Consider the following 19,081-nt stretch of genomic DNA (forward strand, 5'->3'; position numbering starts at 1 on the left):
TTTTTAATGAAATTTACTTTTGATTGTGTCAAAAATATAGCAGACATCCCAAAATTCTTGCTGAAGTGTGAAAATATAGCTTAAAAATAAAATAAATAACAATATGAGATCTAAAATATTTTTAAATATATACAGGGTGTTTCAAAAGTATTATTACAGTTTTAAGTTTTAATAGGTTAAAATATTCTAGATAATTAGATTTATGATAGAAAAGTATAGATAATCTGATAGACAAACAGACAGACAGACAGTCATATGGTAGATGCATATATAGTTAAATCATAATAACATAATTTAGTGCATTAGACACAATTAAAGAAGAAAATAGTCTCTGTTTTACTATTCCTATGTGTAACAAGGACCATTTTTCTCTTCAAGTTATTAAAGTTCAAAATTGCACTAAATTTTTGGGATGCCCAGTACGTATCACTTTACACAGTTAGAATATTACCTCAAACAGGAATTGAAAAGCATGCTTCATTATCAATTTTTGTATTTTTTTATTATTAAAGCTTGTTTCATTTTCAAAACATGCACAAATAATTTTTCAACACTGATCCTTGCATAGCCTTGTGTTCCAAATTTTCCCCTTCCTCCCCCCAACCCCTCCCCTACATGGCAAGTAATTCAATACATGTTATACATGTTAAAATATATGTAAAATCAAATATATATGAACATATTTGTACACTTATCTTGCTGTATAAGAATTATCTTGCTGTACAAGAAAGATCAAATCAAAAAGGAAAGAAAATGAAGAAAAAAAAATGCAAATGAACAACAACAGAAAGAGTGAGGATGTTATGTTGTAAGAAATGACCAACAGGATGATTTCAAAAATGCCTGGAGAGACTTACATGAACTGCTGCTGAGTGAAATGAGCAGGACCAGGAGATCATTATATATTTCAACAACAATACCATATGATGATCAATTCTGATGCACGAGGCCCTGTGCAACAATGAGATGAACCAAATCAGTTCCAATAGAGCAGTAATAAACTGAACCAGCCATACCCAGTGAAAGAACTCTGGGAGTTGACTATGAAACACTACATAGAATTCCCAATCCCTCTATTTTTGTGTGCTTACATTTTTTATTTCCTTCACAGGCTAATGGTACACTGTTTCAAGTCTGTTTCTTTTTGTACAACAAAATAACTGTTTGGACATGTATACATATATTGTATTTAACTTATACTTTAACATATTTTAACATGTATTGGTCAACCTGCAATTGGGGGAAGGGATGGGGGAAGGAGGGGAAAAGTTGGAACAAAAGGTTTTGCAATTATCAATGCTGAAAACTTTGCTAAAATTATGAATTGTTTTTAGTAGTTTTTTAGTTGATTCTCTAGGGTTCTCTAAGAATACCATCATATCATATGTAAAAAGTGATAATTTGGTTTCTTCATCACCTATTCTAATTCCTTTTATCTCTTATAGTCAATGCTAGTTTTTCTAATATAACATTGAATAGTAATTGTGGTTTCACTCCTGATCTTATTGGGAATGCTTCTCTTTTGTCCTCATTACATGTGATACTTGCTGATGGTTTTGAATAGTTGCTATTTTTCGTTTTAAAGAAAAGTCCATTTTTAAAAAGTAAAGTGTATATTCCTATACACTCCAGTGTTGTTGTTGTTTTTTTTTAAATAAGGATGGGTGTTGGATCTTATCAAATGCTTTTTCTGCATCTCTTGAGATAATTCTAGGATTTTTGTTAGTTTGGCTAATTATTTTGTCAATTATGCTAATAGTTTTGCTAATATTGAACCAACCCTGCATTCCTGGTATAAATCTTACTTGGTCATAGTGCATTTTCCTGTGGATGACTTTCTATAATCTCTTTGCTAGTATTTTATTTAAGTTTTTTGCATCATTAATATTCATTAGGGAAATTGGCTATAATTTTCTTTCTCAGTTTTCATCCCACCTGGTTTAGCAATCAGCACCATATCTATGTCATAAAAGGAATTAGTAGGACTCCTTCTTTCTCTATTTTTTCAAACAGTTTATATAATATTAGAATTATTTTTTTCTTTAAACGTTTGGTTGAAATCACATATAAATTTGCCTGGCCCTAGAGATTTTTCCTTTGTAGTTGTTTAATAGCTTGTTCTATTTATTTTTTCTAAAATCAGACTATTTAAAAATTTTATTTCCTCTTTTGTTAATTTGGGCTATCTATATTTATGTAGATATTCCTCCATTTCACTTAGATCATCAAACTTGTTGACATATAGTTGGGCAAAATAACTCTTAATGATTGCTCTAATTTCCTCTTCATTGGTGGAAACTTCTCCCTTTTCATTTTGGAGACCAACAATTGGATTTTCTTTTTTCTATTCAAATTAAATGTTTATCTATTTTGTTGTGTTTTTTTTTTCCACAAAACCAACTCAGTTTTAATTGTTAATTCAATGGTTTTCTTGTTTTCAATTTTATTAATCTTCCCTTTTATTTTCAGAATTTCAAATTTGGTATTTAGGCTTTTAATTTTGGGGTGGTGATTGCATTGATCAGAGTTCTTATAACTTTCGTTTCTTTTAAACTCAATTTTTTTTAATTTTTACAAAAAAAAATTAGGTAATTTTTCATCATTGACAATTGCAAAACCTTTTGTTCCAACTTTTCCCCTCCTTCCTCCCACCCCTTTCCCCAATTGCAGATTGACCAATACATGTTAAATATGTTAAATATAAGTAAAATACAATATATGTATACATGTCCAAATAGTTATTTTGTTGTACAAAAAGAAACAGACTTGAAACAGTGTACCATTAACCTGTGAAGGAAATCAAAAATGTAGGCAGACAAAAATAGAGGGATTGGGAATTCTATGTAGTGGTTCATAGTCAACTCCCAGAGTTCTTTCACTGGGTATGGCTGGTTCAGTTTATTACTGCTCTATTGGAACTGATTTGGTTCATCTCATTGTTGCACAGGGCCTCGTGCATCAGAATTGATCATCATATGGTATTGTTGTTGAAATATATAATGATCTCCTGGTCCTGCTCATTTCACTCAGCATCAATTTATGTAAGTCTCTCCAGGCATTTTTGAAATCATCCTGTTGGTCATTTCTTACAGAACAATAATATTCCATAATATTCATATACCACAATTTATTCAGTCATTCTCCAATTGATGGGCATCCATTCAGTTTCTAGGTTCTGGCCACTACAAAGAAGGCTGCCTCAAACATTCTTTCACATACAGGTCTCTTACCCTTCTTTAAGAATTCTTTGGGATATAAGCCCAGTAGTAACATTGTTGGATCAAAGGGTATGCACATTTTGATAACTCTTTGAGCATAGTTCCAAATTGCTCTCCAGAATGGCTGGATGTATTCACAATTCCACCAACAATGTATCAGTGTCCCAATTTTTCAACATCCCTGCCAATATTCTGCATTATCTTTCCCTGTCATTCTAGCCAATCTGACAGGTGGGTGTTCTTACAACTTTCAAAGTTTTATTTTTTTTTATTTTAATACTGTTATTATTATGTAGATAATTCACTGGGGTTTTGTTAATTTTATTCTTCAGCAGTTTATCAAGTCTTCATAATTGTTAGTATTTTATAATATTGATGTTATAGTATGGATTATTCTTCTGATTATGCATATCTCATTCTATCACTATATTCAGATCTTTCTATATTTCTCTTAAATCATTTTTTTCATTTTTAAAGCACAATTTCTTTATATTAATATGTACCACAATTTGTTCAGCTCTTCCCCAATTGAGGGTTTTACTCTTGGTTTCCTTTTTTTGTATCCACAAAGGGAGCGGCAATAAATATTTTTAAAGGATAGTAACAATAGTATAGAAGTTAATAGAATTGTATTAATGTCTCACACATTATTCCAAAGTAAGCTCCATATGGATACACGATCTGGCTATGTTATATTGCAAACAAATGAAAGAAACAAGAAAAACACTATTTCTGACATCCCTAAACAGAACAAGTATTTATGTACCAACAAGAAATAAAGGGGATCATAGAAGATAAAATGGATAATTATGATTATATAATGTTAAAAATGTTTCTATATAAGTAAAAGGAAATCATAGTTTTAAGAAATAGTGATATAATAGATCTACTGTTTTATATGCCCCTTTAGACTTTTAGGAATACTCTTATAATGGTACCAGCAAGGATACTTTTCTCCATTGCTTTTAACTTAAGAACCCATTCAAGTATGTTTTTCTCACAATTAGGCTAGTAATTAACAATTTATATTTAAACAACAGCTTTTTACAAAGGAATTTTACTATTCAGATATAATAAGAACAGATGTACAAGCTTATACTTTCAACATCTTGAAATATATTCTCTCCTATACTACTTTGATCTCTGGAGAAAGTAAACTCAATTTTAACAGTTTCCACAAAGTGTTAGTTTAACCATATTCACTTCCAAATGTGAGGGATGGATGAGTAATCTTCTCAACTATCACTGGATTAGATCTCACTAATAGGCTGACTACAATTGGTATGATCTTGGGCCTTCAGGTTGTCCAATCTCTTTTAGCTAAAAGCAGGGGGACAGTACTTCAGAGAGTAAAACTATAATAGAGTCATACATTCATGGGTTCCTTCATGTTGGTGATAAGGTGAAGATCTGAGGCCTCTCTCCCCATTGAATGCTTAGTTACTGATTCCTTACATAAAGGTGGTCAGTCAAAAATGAAGACTTACATCCTTTTTTCTGATTAGAGACTTCTGAATGCTAATTATACATACAAAAAAAAGTTTCCGTTGTCATCACAAGAATAGCCAACCAGAACTAGTTATCAAGTATTTGAGTATGTTCCAAACGAGGAAGAAAGAAATCTCCATTACATATCAAAATATTTCTTCCATTTGGGAATTGTACCTTATTATACAGCAAATGGTATTTGAAAATTCTTAGAAGTGGAAAATCTTTCTCTAAAGAGCTTGTGGCATCACAATGTTTAGATAAATGTGCTTAAGTGTAATTACATCTAAGTGGTATGAATCCTGAAACTCTGGGGATAAGACAGAGTCTCATAAGAAACTCAAATACCAAATTCATATTTGGACTATAAAAATCTTCTTTCTATCTTAAAGATACTTACAAAGTACAAGTGCTACATTAGGTATCCTAGAAGGGAGGCTCCATTCATGAAGAATGACTGAACCATGAACTCCAAATTCCATATTCTTTCATCTGAATCAGAAGTATTTCTCTGTTGTTCCATGATTATTTTTCTATGGCTTTAACCTGCTGTAATCTAGAAATCATATAAAATGTGTTTGGAAACTATTAAATTCAATAAAAAATATTAGGGAAATTAACTGTGAATGAAATAAATTGACAAGACAAAATAGCGTGACAAATAATTCAAAGAACAGTTAACTTAAAGCTGGAATGTTTGGATTTAAACTAAATTGGATTTCGTTCTTAACCTTAACACAATGAAATCTATCTGCTAAAGATTAAGTCAATAATCCTATACTTTATTTCCTATTCTGTAAAATTTAATTCAACAAATGACTAAGTGACCTCAAATTTATGTAATAACTAAATATAAGGTCATAGTAGTATACATTTAGACTTGGAATAGAACTCAAATGTCATCCAGTCCAACCTACTAATTTTACCAATGAGTATGGAAGCCCCAAAGTATAAAATGACTTGTCCAAAATCACAAATGGAGTTACTGTCAGAAATCCCTGTGCTTTGACATCAAGTTAAGGACTTTTTTTCCACTGTAAAATACTATCTTTCTAGGTAATTCAAGGAGAGAGGTAAAACTACCTGCTAGAATATTCTGGGAAGACTTCTTACAAATGATATCATCTGAACCAAGCCTTGAAAGGAGTTAAGATTTCAAAAAGGAAGGAGTAAGAAATAACTTCCAGGTATAAAGGATAGGTTGTATGAAGACACAAGATAATATGAAGACACAAGAGATAAAAATGAGGTAGAATACAAAGTTTCAGAGATAGTAGTAATTAGTTTTTACTGAAACATAAATTATGTGAATGGAAATAATAGGAAATAATACTGGAAATTAAAATAATTGTCTCCATTCCATCTAATACTTAAGGTTATTGTGTGATCTACAAGCCATAAAAGAAATATGAATCATTAGTAAGATGAGTGATTAGGTAATGCCCTCAAAATGCCTTTGATAGCATTTGGGGTTTCTCTCCCCCTCCTTTATATTTCACTTTCCCCAAAGATTGGAAACTGTTTAATACTTTCTTTCTGGCCAAACACCTGTCAAATTCCTATTTTCATTTGATTTTAATTAGGAGCAGGAACTAATACCCTTTTAATTAATTGCACATCTTCTTTTTCTAATTCCTCTGCTACTTCTTTCTCTAGCAGATAACCCCCCAAATAGGATTGCTGAAGAACCATGAAATTTTCTAAAACAAGTCTATAAAGTTAATAAACCCTGAGACCAGAAAATACTAATATATTCAAATTTATTCACACACCCTTAATTAGTAATAATTCTAATTTAGTTTGAGCAGACAATCTCCAATAATGGGCAATTTGTCCAGAGAGTATCCCAATGTCATATTCTATAGTTTCCCTGTCCTACATGAACCACAAAAACAGTTTTCATTTTAAAATTCTGCTCCTGCAACTGAGCTATATAAATTTTCCTCACTGTGTGAGTGTTGTAATATAGTGGAAATTGAGAAAACCTGAAGACCATTGTTTATTTAGAAGCTTTTGCTTAGATACATATTTCTTTGTTCGCAACAATGTATCATAGTGAATACAGTATCATCCTTGGGTCAGGTTGAAATCTTGCCTTTGAAAACTAATTGGGTAACTCTTAAGTACAAAGTCACTGAAGTTCTCAGTGTCCCAAGGCAACATTCTAAGATTATAAATTGCAGAAAATAAAACATACACACATCACATAGGTATGTATATATATATATATATATATATATATATATATATATATATATATATATATATATATATATACACACACACACACATATATATATACATTTACATATTTGCATGTATAGATGTATATAATTGCATATATAGAATGCTTATATGTATGTATACAATAAATAATATATTTATACTATATATAATATATTATATATAACACAATACACATTCACAATACTATAGATACCCACACATCGGGTAAACAATCTCATTCTATCTCTATGTATACATATATAATACCTATATCTGCAAATGCATATTTATATAAGTTTACATTAATAACAAATAAAGGTATCTCTATATCTACAAATATTATATATATATATATAGGTATGTGTATTTATGTATATGGTATATGTTTATACTTATATGATAAATGTTTGTGCATATATATATATATATATATATATATATATATATATATATATATATTAATGTCCCGAATTGACCAGGAGTGAATGATATAAACATTTTTTTCCACACCATAAAACTGTGGTAATATCTTCATGAACTTTTACTAATTAGAGATAGAAAAATGTATTTATTAAAATCAAAGGAATTATTAAAAATAATTTTTATTCTTTTGTTATTATTAAATTAAAATTATTAATAAATGACATGGTATCCTAAAAGGTAAAAAAGACATCATCCTGCATATATGATATACATATACATAAAATCATCAGAAACGTGTTTCTTCAAACTCTAAATAAAATTTTGTTCTGAAATAATAAGCAAATGCAAAGGAAACCAACTCTAAGATTCATCTTATCCCCAGCAAATTAGAAAACAGACAAAAGCCTGGAATAGATAATATTAGATGTTTGGTGGGTTATTGTTGTTGTTGTTGTTTGAAAAACATAGGCATGTAAGTGTATTGTTAGTGGCACTGTGAGTTGGTTTAATCACTCTGGAAATCTATTGTGTTATTAAAAAGTAATTAACGTGTCTATTTCCTTTGATGCCAAGTTACTACTACTGGACATATATCTAACAAAGACCACTATCACTATTGACAACAACAATAATAATAAAAGAATCATTTCCACTTAAGTATTTGGGGAATTATTTTTGATGATAGCAAAGATCTGGTAACAAAATACATAATCACTATTTTCAAATTCAATAACCAAATTATGGTACATGCATGTAATAGAAATTTCATCACCAATAGAAATGATTAAAAGGTAGAATATAGAAATACAAAAATGAAGATATATATGAACTGATATAAAGCAAACAGAATCATAATATGTAGAATAAACTATAACAAAATCAAACTGATTTCTATGAAAAAGTAATGACAAATCTTGATTACAAATAAGAGATGCATGAATATAATTTTCTCTTCAACCCGGTTTTGCTATAAAAGGGGATAAATATGGATATGGAAAATTCCATAAGTCATTAAACTTTTTTATGTCATGGGTGGGTTTTGCAATTGTTAAAAATTTGTTTATTGTTTCAGAAATTAAGAGAAAGAATAGAAGAAAAATTTCTCACGCTTGATCAAAGAAAATCACAGAAAAAAGAAAACTCAAAGATCTAAATAAATTGAGAGGGAAAATGTTAAAATAAACATGTCCTCCAGATCTAAAAAAATACATTTGGGTATTTATAAGTTTAACAATGCAAGAAAATAAAAATGGTCCTTAATTTGAAATGTATACCCAGGACTTTGAGACTATTTAATCACAGGATATAAATCCTGTGTATCTTTCTTGAGAAATGAAAAGTATGACAAGAGAATTACATAGAATCTGTAGACTACAAAAATAATCCATTGATCATTTCTAATATATATATATATATATATATAATATAAAATTTTTAGAATTATTAGAATATGAGCCATTCTCCAATTGATAAATGATCAAAGTTTACGAACAGAGAATTTTCAGAAGAAAAATTAAAACCATTTCTAGTGATATGAAAAAAATGCTCCAAATTATTATTGATCAGAGAAATTCAAAGTGAGACAACTTTGAGGTATCACTACAAATCTCTCAGATTGGCTAAGATTACTGGAAAATATAATGATAAATATTGGAGAGGATGTGGGAAAATTGGTATACTGATTATTGTATGGATTTGTGAATTTATCCAACCATTCTGGAGAGCAATTTGGAACTATTCCCAAAGAGCTATCAAACTGCACATAGCTTTTGATCTGGCAATATCTCTACTGACCCTGTGTCCAAAAGAGATCATAAAAAGGGAAAAGAACACACATATGCAAAAATTTTGTAGCAATCCTTTTTGCAGTGGCAAAGAACTGAAAACTGAATATCTGGGAGTTGAGAAATGACTGGATATGTTATGGTATTTGAATGTTATGGAATAATTTTTTTCTATAAGAAACAATGAGCAGACTGATTTCAAAAAGGCTTGGAAAGACTTTCATGAACTGATGCTAAGTGATGTGAGTAGAACCAGGAGATCATTATACACAATAACAAGATGATGCAATGATCAATTCTTATTGACTTGGCTCTTTTCAACAATGAAATAATTCAGGGCAATTCCAATAGACTTGTGATGGAGAAAGCCATCTACTACCAGAGAGAGGACTATGGCAATTGAATGTAGATTACAACACAGTACTTTCACCTTTTTTGTTGCTCTTTGCTTGTTTTTTTTTTTCTTTCTCATTTTTCCCTTTTTGATCTGATTTTTCCTGTGCATCCTGATAAATGTGGAAATATGTATAGAAGAACTGCACATATTTAATATATACTAGATTGATTGCTGTCTAGGGAAAGTGATGGGGAGAAGAAAGAGATTTTGAAAGGATGAATGTTGAAAACTTCATATATTTTGAAAATAAAAAGCTATTATTAAAAACAATTGGCTGAATAGAAATATCCTAATATGTAATTGAAAAGACAAATTAAAGAAACAAATGAGAAACAACAATTTTGAACACAAATACACAGAACAATAAAGAAAAAGAGAGGCGAAAAAACCTGACAAATTGAAAGGAAAATAAGTTCTTTGTCCAAGCAAAACTTTTCTAATATAATATGCATAGATAGAGACAATATAAAAATCATAAGTCTTCCAGAAGAATATGATAAATCAATAGTGAACACCATAAGATAAGACATAATACAAAAAAATAACCAGAACTTCCAAATACAGAAAAAGAAATACACATTAAAAGTATTTATAGATCATTTAAAAAATAACAATGCCACTCCAAGAAATATTTTAGCTAATTGTAACAAATCAATTCAAAACAATAAAAAGCATTTGTGATCAGGAGAAAGACCTTCAAATGCAAAGGAAACAGATTAAAAAAAAAAAAGATTATTCTTCACCCACCAAAAACAACAACAACAACAACAACAACAACAAAAACACACAAGTGAGAATGGAATAATATATTTTGAAGAGCAATGAAGTTCAGAGTACATCTCAGGTAAGTTACTTAACAAACATGAGCTTAAACATAAATGAAAATAATAAAACACATTTTAAACATTCTTTTAAAAAACATACCTCAAGAGATTATTTCTTTTTCAAACAACAGAAATAAATGAGAAATTAATGAATGTAGAAACCAAGGACAATAATAGCAACAAAATGACATTAGAAAAAACAATTAGACTTCTTCCTAAAAACATAAGAAGATGGCTGAAGGTAATAATGAAAAGGTTGACCTGGACATTATGAATCTTACAGCTGCACACATAAAGCTAATTAAATATTTTATCAGGGAGGTGAAAAAGATAAAGGGACTGCATAACAGAATGGAAATGCATGTATGTTTGCATATATGCATGTATCTGTGTATGAAAAAATGAAGTGGATTCAGTGATAGAAGGAAATTTGTGCTGTGCTTAGGTCAAATCAAGAGCTAGCAGTGAGTGGAAGGTGACTCTCATGGACTCTCAGGAAGAGAAATATTTACAAAGGAAGGATGAGAAAGGAGTGTTGAAAATAGAGAAGAAAAATAGTATCTTGCTTTGATGGTAAGAGTTACACTGATAAATATTTCTGTAAGTGGGAAATTATATTCGTTGAAGGGATATGAGGATCTTGTTCTGGATGTAGTCTGGTGGGATTTAATGCTTGAAATGATTACTTATCCTAACATGAGAGTCAAGAAGTTAGAATTTCTGGGGACAATTGGAATATTGGAAAGTGAAAGATAATGGTTTTGAGAGAACATTTTAGAGCAAATAAGGAAAGAATATGACGAGGGAGAAAATAAAGATTAAGGGTGGGGTGTATATTTAGAGACATTAGGAAGAAGAGTTCTACTGTGGGGAAGTATCACTGATGTCTTCTGTAACAATAAGCACTGTTTGAAAACAGGCACAGTAGAAAATGGGAATCCTCAGGGAACATTCAGTCTAATAATGGTAGGAATTGCCTAAATGGGAAAATCCCAAAATGTATACTTCCTAACATTTTATTCTATGAGGAATGCATTTAACCAATTAGACCTAGGTAAATATAGAGACCGTGAACCACAAAAATGTGTCTCATAAAAAAGAAAGAAAGAAAGAAAGAAAGAAAGAAAGAAAGAAAGAAAGAAAGAAAGAAAGAAAGAAAGAAAGAAAGAAAGAAAGAAAGAAAGAAAGAAAGAAAGAAAGAAAGAAAGAAAGAAAGAAAGAAAGAAAGAAAGAAAGAAAGGAAGAAAGGAAGAAAGAAAGAAAGAAAGAGAACTTGGATAATGAAGAGAATGAGAGATACCATCTCAGGAAAAGGAACTAATGAAGTGGACAAATTGAAGGAGTGTAGGGAAAAGGAATTATCTTCTTGTGTAAGAGAGGAAAAAAAGGAAATAATTAAATAACCAAAAAAAAATGGAACTAATAAGCAAAATTCCAAAAGGAAAGGGATAAGTACTGGGAGGAAAAGGTTGAAGATGAGGGCAAGGAAGACATTAGAAATAAGACCACTTTAAATGGAATTAGCTAATGTAAATGATGGAATCTATACTATGTCTATAGCAAATGAAAGGAAAATCATAACTTAAAAAGAATATTAGAAAAATGGAGTAAACATTAACATACCAAATTATTAAATGAAATGGATTAAATAAATAAATAAATAATAAAACTTTTTTTTTTTTTTAAGTGACATGTTGCAAAACAAACAAAACACTACAATCTGTATTTTATAAGAAGCACAGTAGGGGGAAAGACATAACCAAAAGAAAGCTAAGAAGATGGGAAAAAATGCTTCATCAATTAAATCCAAAAAAGTAGAAGTTGGGATCATGTTATCTGACAAAGCAAAAATAAACATCCCAAAACACAAATTATAAACAAGGAAACCATATTATGTCCAAAGGAACCATGAATAGAATTAATCATATTAAAAATCAAAAGATCAAAAAATCTTATTATCTCAATAGACTATATCTTGATTAATCAGCTACAGTTAAACATACTATACTTTGACAACAACATTGTTATATTATTTATCCTCTTCAAGTAAAAAGGATGAAGAGCAGTATTTTAATAAATGCAGAAAAAACTTTTAAAAAGTCATTAATGACCATGCCTAGGTGAAGAAGCAGGTCATTTCTCCAAGAGCCACCACAGCTGTGAATCATAACAGTTGCAAAGTGATCTTTACTAACAAATGTTCCTTGTGGAAGGGTGTTAGGATTACTAAGTGAGAACTCGGGTTGTCTGGATAGTGACGAGGTGAGAATTCAGGTTGGACAATTACAAGATGAGAACTCAGGTTGACTTGATAGAGGGGGCAAGCTCATTGGCTGGGGTGGTTCTTCCCAGAAGCCCTTGCATTATCCCACGCCCATTCTCTGGGAGGATAAAAAGAGACAGCACTGGGCGCAGAGAGCAGATCGGCCTGAAGAAGGATAAGAGTTGGAGGAGATTCAGAGCCAGGATTCAAGAGAAAGACTGTGCATTGCATCAGGCTTGACGGGGCTCTCTGCAGGAAGGGAAGTCACTTCTAAGGACAAGAGTTAACAGCAACTGCCTGGAGACAACGGTTCGTTACAGGAAGAAGAATCTGTCTGAGAGATTTGAGTAGACACAGCAGATCTCTTCCCAGAGAGCGATCCAGCAGCTTCTGGAGACGACAGCTCGCTACATTTGGTGCCCAACGTGGGGCAAGGACTTTTGCTTATCCTGACAAGAGGAGCTAGACCAGACCTTCGCAATTTGGCGCCCGAACAGGGACCATGTTAGCCAGTAGTCCTTTATTTCAGGAAGCACAAGAATCTCATTCTAAATATCATCAGGCTGCTCGAGCTTTACGTTTACAATTTGGAATCACAAGAGAGGAAGCTAGGAGCATAGTAAAAAGCTGTACAGCTTGTCTTCCTTTCCATGCTCCTACACTCCCTCCAGGGAAGAATCCTCGTGGTTTGAGACCCAATGAAATCTGGCAAATGGATGTGACCCATTATAAATCTTTTGGTCGTCTATCTTTTATTCATGTCGTGGTAGACACCTTTTCAGGATTCACATTTGCAATGCCAGCAGCAAAAGAGACAGCCCGAGTGGTCACTGAATTCCTTATACAAGCTTTTGCAATTATGGGTGTGCCACAAGCAATAAAAACAGACAATGGACCTGCATATACGTCCAAACATTTTACACACTTTTGTGCACAGTATAAGATTTTACATACCACGGGCATACCCTTTAATCCTCAAGGGCAGGCAATAGTAGAGAGAAGAAACAGAGATATTAAGACACTCCTCCAAAAACAAAAGAAAGGGGGAGCCACAGGTAGCCCTAGGGAACTTCTAAATTTAGTTCTCTATACCATTAATTTTCTAATTTTTGACAAAGATGCGCTGGCTCCAGCAGACAGGTTTTATAACCCACCAGAAGGGCAGTGTCCAGTGGGAGCATCTCCACTGTCCTTAGATAATCGCCAGGTGATGTGGAGAGATCCAGAAAGTGGTGAATGGAAGGGACCAGATAGGTTAACTGCCTGGGGGAGAGGGTTTGCTTGTATTTCTTCAGCAGGAGAAGGAATCAGATGGGTGCCAACAAGTCATATTCGCCTTGTCCATCAGAGAGAGACAGAAAAAGAGAAAGACCTCAAAATAAAGGAGAAGATCTAAGAAACATCTGACACTGAAAGAGCATGGATAATAAGAAGACTGTTAAAGAACTTAAAAACCAGCAGGAATCATTGGACTTCCTCACACAAGATGAGACTAATGGACAATGGACTTATGGACATTTATAAATTTTCAATTTATGATTATTTGATTATGATTATGTTATATACTTCTAGCATGCGTTATGTTACTATGTTACTATATGCTTATGTAATTTATACAATTATCTGTAATACTTCCCATATTGATGGATTTATGTTTCAAGGTCATTTATGTAATTATCTGTAATACTTCCCATATTGATGGATTTATGTTTCAAGGTCATGACTGTCCTATGTTCTAAATCAAAAGAAAGGGGGAGATGTTAGGATTACTAAGTGAGAACTCGGGTTGTCTGGATAGTGACGAGGTGAGAATTCAGGTTGGACAATTACAAGATGAGAACTCAGGTTGACTTGATAGAGGGGGCAAGCTCATTGGCTGGGGTGGTTCTTCCCAGAAGCCCTTGCATTATCCCACGCCCATTCTCTGGGAGGATAAAAAGAGACAGCACTGGGCGCAGAGAGCAGATCGGCCTGAAGAAGGATAAGAGTTGGAGGAGATTCAGAGCCAGGATTCAAGAGAAAGACTGTGCATTGCATCAGGCTTGACGGGGCTCTCTGCAGGAAGGGAAGTCACTTCTAAGGACAAGAGTTAACAGCAACTGCCTGGAGACAACGGTTCGTTACAGGAAGAAGAATCTGTCTGAGAGATTTGAGTAGACACAGCAGATCTCTTCCCAGAGAGCGATCCAGCAGCTTCTGGAGACGACAGCTCGCTACAGAAGGGGAATTAAATAAATTGGAGCTAAGAGGGAAGGGGGGGGTAGACAGACAACGCAACTGCCTCTCAGTCTTCTTGTATCATCATCATCATCATCATCATCATCATCATCATCATCATCATCATCATCATCCTCTCACATGAAGAGATCCATTGTACATGTCTGAGTTAGACCTACAGCAGCCACTGGCAGATGGCTCTTATATTACAACACAAAATTTAGTGATTTTTACTCTAACAACACTACACAATATAAGCATACAGAGAGGTGTTTTTAATGAAAATATAAAAAAGCTTTTATCTGAAAACAAAAGCAAGCATAATATACAATTGAGATATACTAGAATTTTTCCTATATATCAATGTATATGTATGTATGAATGAATCAAACATGTTCATTTTCACCACTACTTCTGGAAAGGCTAACAATTAAAATAAGAATAAAGAAAGAAATTAAAATCAAAAAAAAATAAACAGGACACAATGTAATTGTTATCTATTGATAATATGAAGGTACTTGGAAAATGCTAAGGAATCACCAGGGACACTCATTGAGGGAACTAAGAGTGAAAACATTTGCAGACTATGAAATATGATCCACAATAACAACATTTCTATATAATAATAACAAAATCCAAGAAACAAAAACAAAAAAGAAAAAACAATTTCAAATTGCTAAAAAAAATGTAAAAATCACTTGGAAATTGACTTATCAAAGTATGTAAAAGCCATGTGTAGATTTAGTCAAAGTACTCCTTAAAGAAATAAAGAATAATTTAAATAGCTGGAGTATGATTTAGTATTCATGGTTTGTCCAAGTCAATATAATAAAAATGACAGTCCTATTAACTTTAATTCTTTAATGTTATAATAATCAAATTATCATGGGGATATTTAATAAAACTTGATAAAATAACAACAAAATTAATTTGAACAAAGAAAAGAAATGGAAAGTATAGGTAGATGATTAAAATAATTATTGATAAAGAGGATCACTTTCAAAACTCTATTTGTTACAAATTTGAAGTCATCTAAATTGGTTAAAGAATAGTAAAATAAAATAATGGAATACATGACATAGAAGAAAATTAAAAAAAAAAAAAACAATAGAACTCAATAACTCAGTGTTTGATAATGCAGAAAACCGAAGAGGAAAAAAATTCAACAAAGTATACAAACTACTACAATGTGAAAGGAAAGAATGACTATAGAGAAAACCAAAAGTCAGTGTAATGAAATAAAAAAAAATCATAGCATTAATAATGAAGAGATATCATAGAATATCCCACTGCACCTCTTCATGGAGTTATAATAGTATACAATTGTTACACATAGGATATTTTCAGATTCTTAAAAAAATATAGCCATCAGTTGTGCTGATTTTTTTTTAATTCATAATTACTAATTATTATTCAGGATAGCTGTCTGGGTAGGAAAGAGAAATGCTGGAGATCAATATGATGATATGAAAAGAAAAGACACTTTTATTGTTTGTGGTTATTTTGTTTGTTTTTTAAGATCGAGAAAGGCTGAGAGGAAGCAAGGATGTATGTATGCTGGAAGTTAGTTAGTGAGAAGATGATCAGGGAGAAAACAAAATTCATAAAGCATGTCTAAAATAAACCCCCAATACTGGGGCAGATAGGTCACTCGCTGATCAATGCTCTAAGGGGGGGCATTAAAGAGATATGAAGAATGATACAGAAAATAAAAAGAAGACATGGAAAATGTCATTTTTGTTAAGATTTTATTCAACTAAATATATATGTTCTCAAAATATAAAAGGAAGGAATTTAGAGTTTCATATATGCATGTCCTTATCTCCCTATTTGGTATATGTTTTTATTGATGCTTTTTAAAATTCTATTTTATTTTCATGAAAATAAAATGAAGATCTAGCTTCAAAAATATGGAACATTTCATGAATTTGTGTGTCATCCTTGCATGGGGTCCATGTTGATCTTCACTGTACCATTCCAATTTTATTATATGTACTACCACTGGGAGCACTTTTGTCAATGGTTACTAAATTTGGAATATTTTAGATGAACAAATAGAAACAGGGCTTTCTAAACTATGTTTAATTCTTCATGCATGAAAAACATCCAGGAATTTCTCGGTCATGTAAAGTCACTTAGGCCTTTAAAGTCTAAAAGAATAAAATAGAAGTGAAGTGACTAAATAGTGAGTCCTGCCACCACCTTTCATCTTATATACACACAAGCACACACACACACATACACACACACACTCACACATACACACACACACACACACACACACACACACACATAAACATGCGTGTGGGCGCACTTTATTTTCTCCCAGTGTAATTGAAAGCTCAGTGTAACAGGCCAAAAAAGATCATAATTTAGTAGTGGGAAAGAGTACGGGCTAAGGATATACTATAATAAGGTATAAAGTCACAACCTATCTTTATAAACAAAGATTTCACCATTTAATCTGGCTAGTCACTTTGAAATTATTTAGGTTATAAAGTAGAACAATTAAGTGCATTTTTATTGCATTGTCTTATATGGCATTTGTTTTATGACAAGAGGAAAATTAAAATCAAATATTTAATATTTATTGAGAAGCTCTTGTTAAGTGGCATGAGGAGGTTATTCTGCTTTATGGCAGACTTATGTAATATAAGTATGGATATGATTCTTACAGGATAAGCAAGTAGTTAGTTAAATAGAGATTGTGATCCATATAGTTGTAGAGACCATCTGACTCCCTGAGATCACAAATATGTTAGAAGATTTAAATACATGTAAATGCACATTGATGTTTCAATAATATACATTTCTTTATGAATCATGTTGGGAGAGAAAAATCAGAGTCTTTCATAGTTGATCATTGCACATTTTTGCTATTATTGTGTACAATGTATTCCTGGTTCTGCTTGTTTCACTCAGCCTCAATTCATGTAAATTTTTCAATAATTAGCTTGTTCATCATTTTTTATAAAATAATAATTTTCCATTATCTTCATATACCACAATTTATTCAGTCATTTCCCAACTGATAGACATTTACTTATTTTCTAATTCTTTGCTACCAAAATAGAGCTGCTACAACCATTTTTGCACATATGGGTCCCCTTTTCCTTCTTTAGCTTTCCTTGGGATACAGAAACAACAGAGACACTGCTGGGTCAAAGGGCATGCACAGTTTTATAGCCCTGTGGGCAAAGTTCCAGATTGTTCTCCAGAATTGTTGGATCATATCACAACTCCACCAACAATATATAGTGTCCCAGTTTTCCCACATCCTGTCCAACATTTATTATTATCTTTTCTGATCATCTTAAACAATCTGAGAGGTAAGAAGTAGTAACTCAGAGTTGTTTTAATTTGCATTTATATAATCAAAAGTGACTTAGAATATTTTTCGTATGTTATAGATGGCTATAATTTCATCATCTGAAAATTATCTGTTCATATCCTTTGACCATTTATCAACTGAAGAATGTCGGTTTAACATTTTCATTCATTTAGTCATTTTTATGGAGGCTTTATTTTTTGTTTGCTTTTAAGTATCCTTTAGTATGAAGCAGAGGAGAAATGGCTTCTAGCTCTATTTATGCCACTATAAAAATAACAGAAAAAATACTTAAAATTTATTTGGTGCTTTTACAAAATTCTTTACAAATATTTTATAGTCATGATAATTCATGATAGGTGATATCACCACCAATTTATGTGTGAGGAAATTGATTCAATCAGTGTTTAATGGACTTGATCACTAACTACTAGTTAGTATATGACCATTATTTGAATTCAGATCTTCTAGTCTTCAGGTCTAGGACCAATACTCTATCCAATACCCCAATTAGCTGCTACTAGTTAGCTACACAGTCACGGTGGGAAAATAGTAATAATTTATCTTTTTTGGGCTTCAGTGTCTTGCCCCAGAAAATGAGATTGGAATAAAGAATCTCTTCCACCAGAATCCTATTGTCCAAATATGCTTCTTTTCTTCCTTCAATGGCACGCTGCCATTCAGGAGAATGGTGAGGATCCTGTTCTTTTTCTTTCAGCATATTTTAGTAAAGACTTCACTAGATGAGGATTCACAAGCCATGGGCTTGAGTCCTGCTTATGATGGGGTAAAAATTAAGAAGTCACTTAATAATTCTGTATATAAAGTTTGGAAGAGACAAATGTTCTATCATCAGAAGAGTAAAGTATTTGCTTTTTGTATGATTTTGACTCATTTACAAATTTATTTATTG

General features: G+C 31.9%; 1 non-coding gene across 1 annotated transcript; it reads right to left on the reverse strand.

Moving 5' to 3' along the window:
* Positions 1–16,744: 16,744 nt before the first annotated feature.
* Positions 16,745–16,851, reverse strand: LOC141559335 (U6 spliceosomal RNA). Its single transcript, XR_012487383.1, has one exon. It is a non-coding gene; the product is annotated as a U6 spliceosomal RNA (small nuclear RNA).
* Between the last annotated feature and the right edge of the window lie 2,230 nt (positions 16,852–19,081).

This window comes from Sminthopsis crassicaudata, chromosome 2, assembly GCF_048593235.1.
Source record: "Sminthopsis crassicaudata isolate SCR6 chromosome 2, ASM4859323v1, whole genome shotgun sequence".
NCBI lineage: Eukaryota > Metazoa > Chordata > Mammalia > Dasyuromorphia > Dasyuridae > Sminthopsis > Sminthopsis crassicaudata.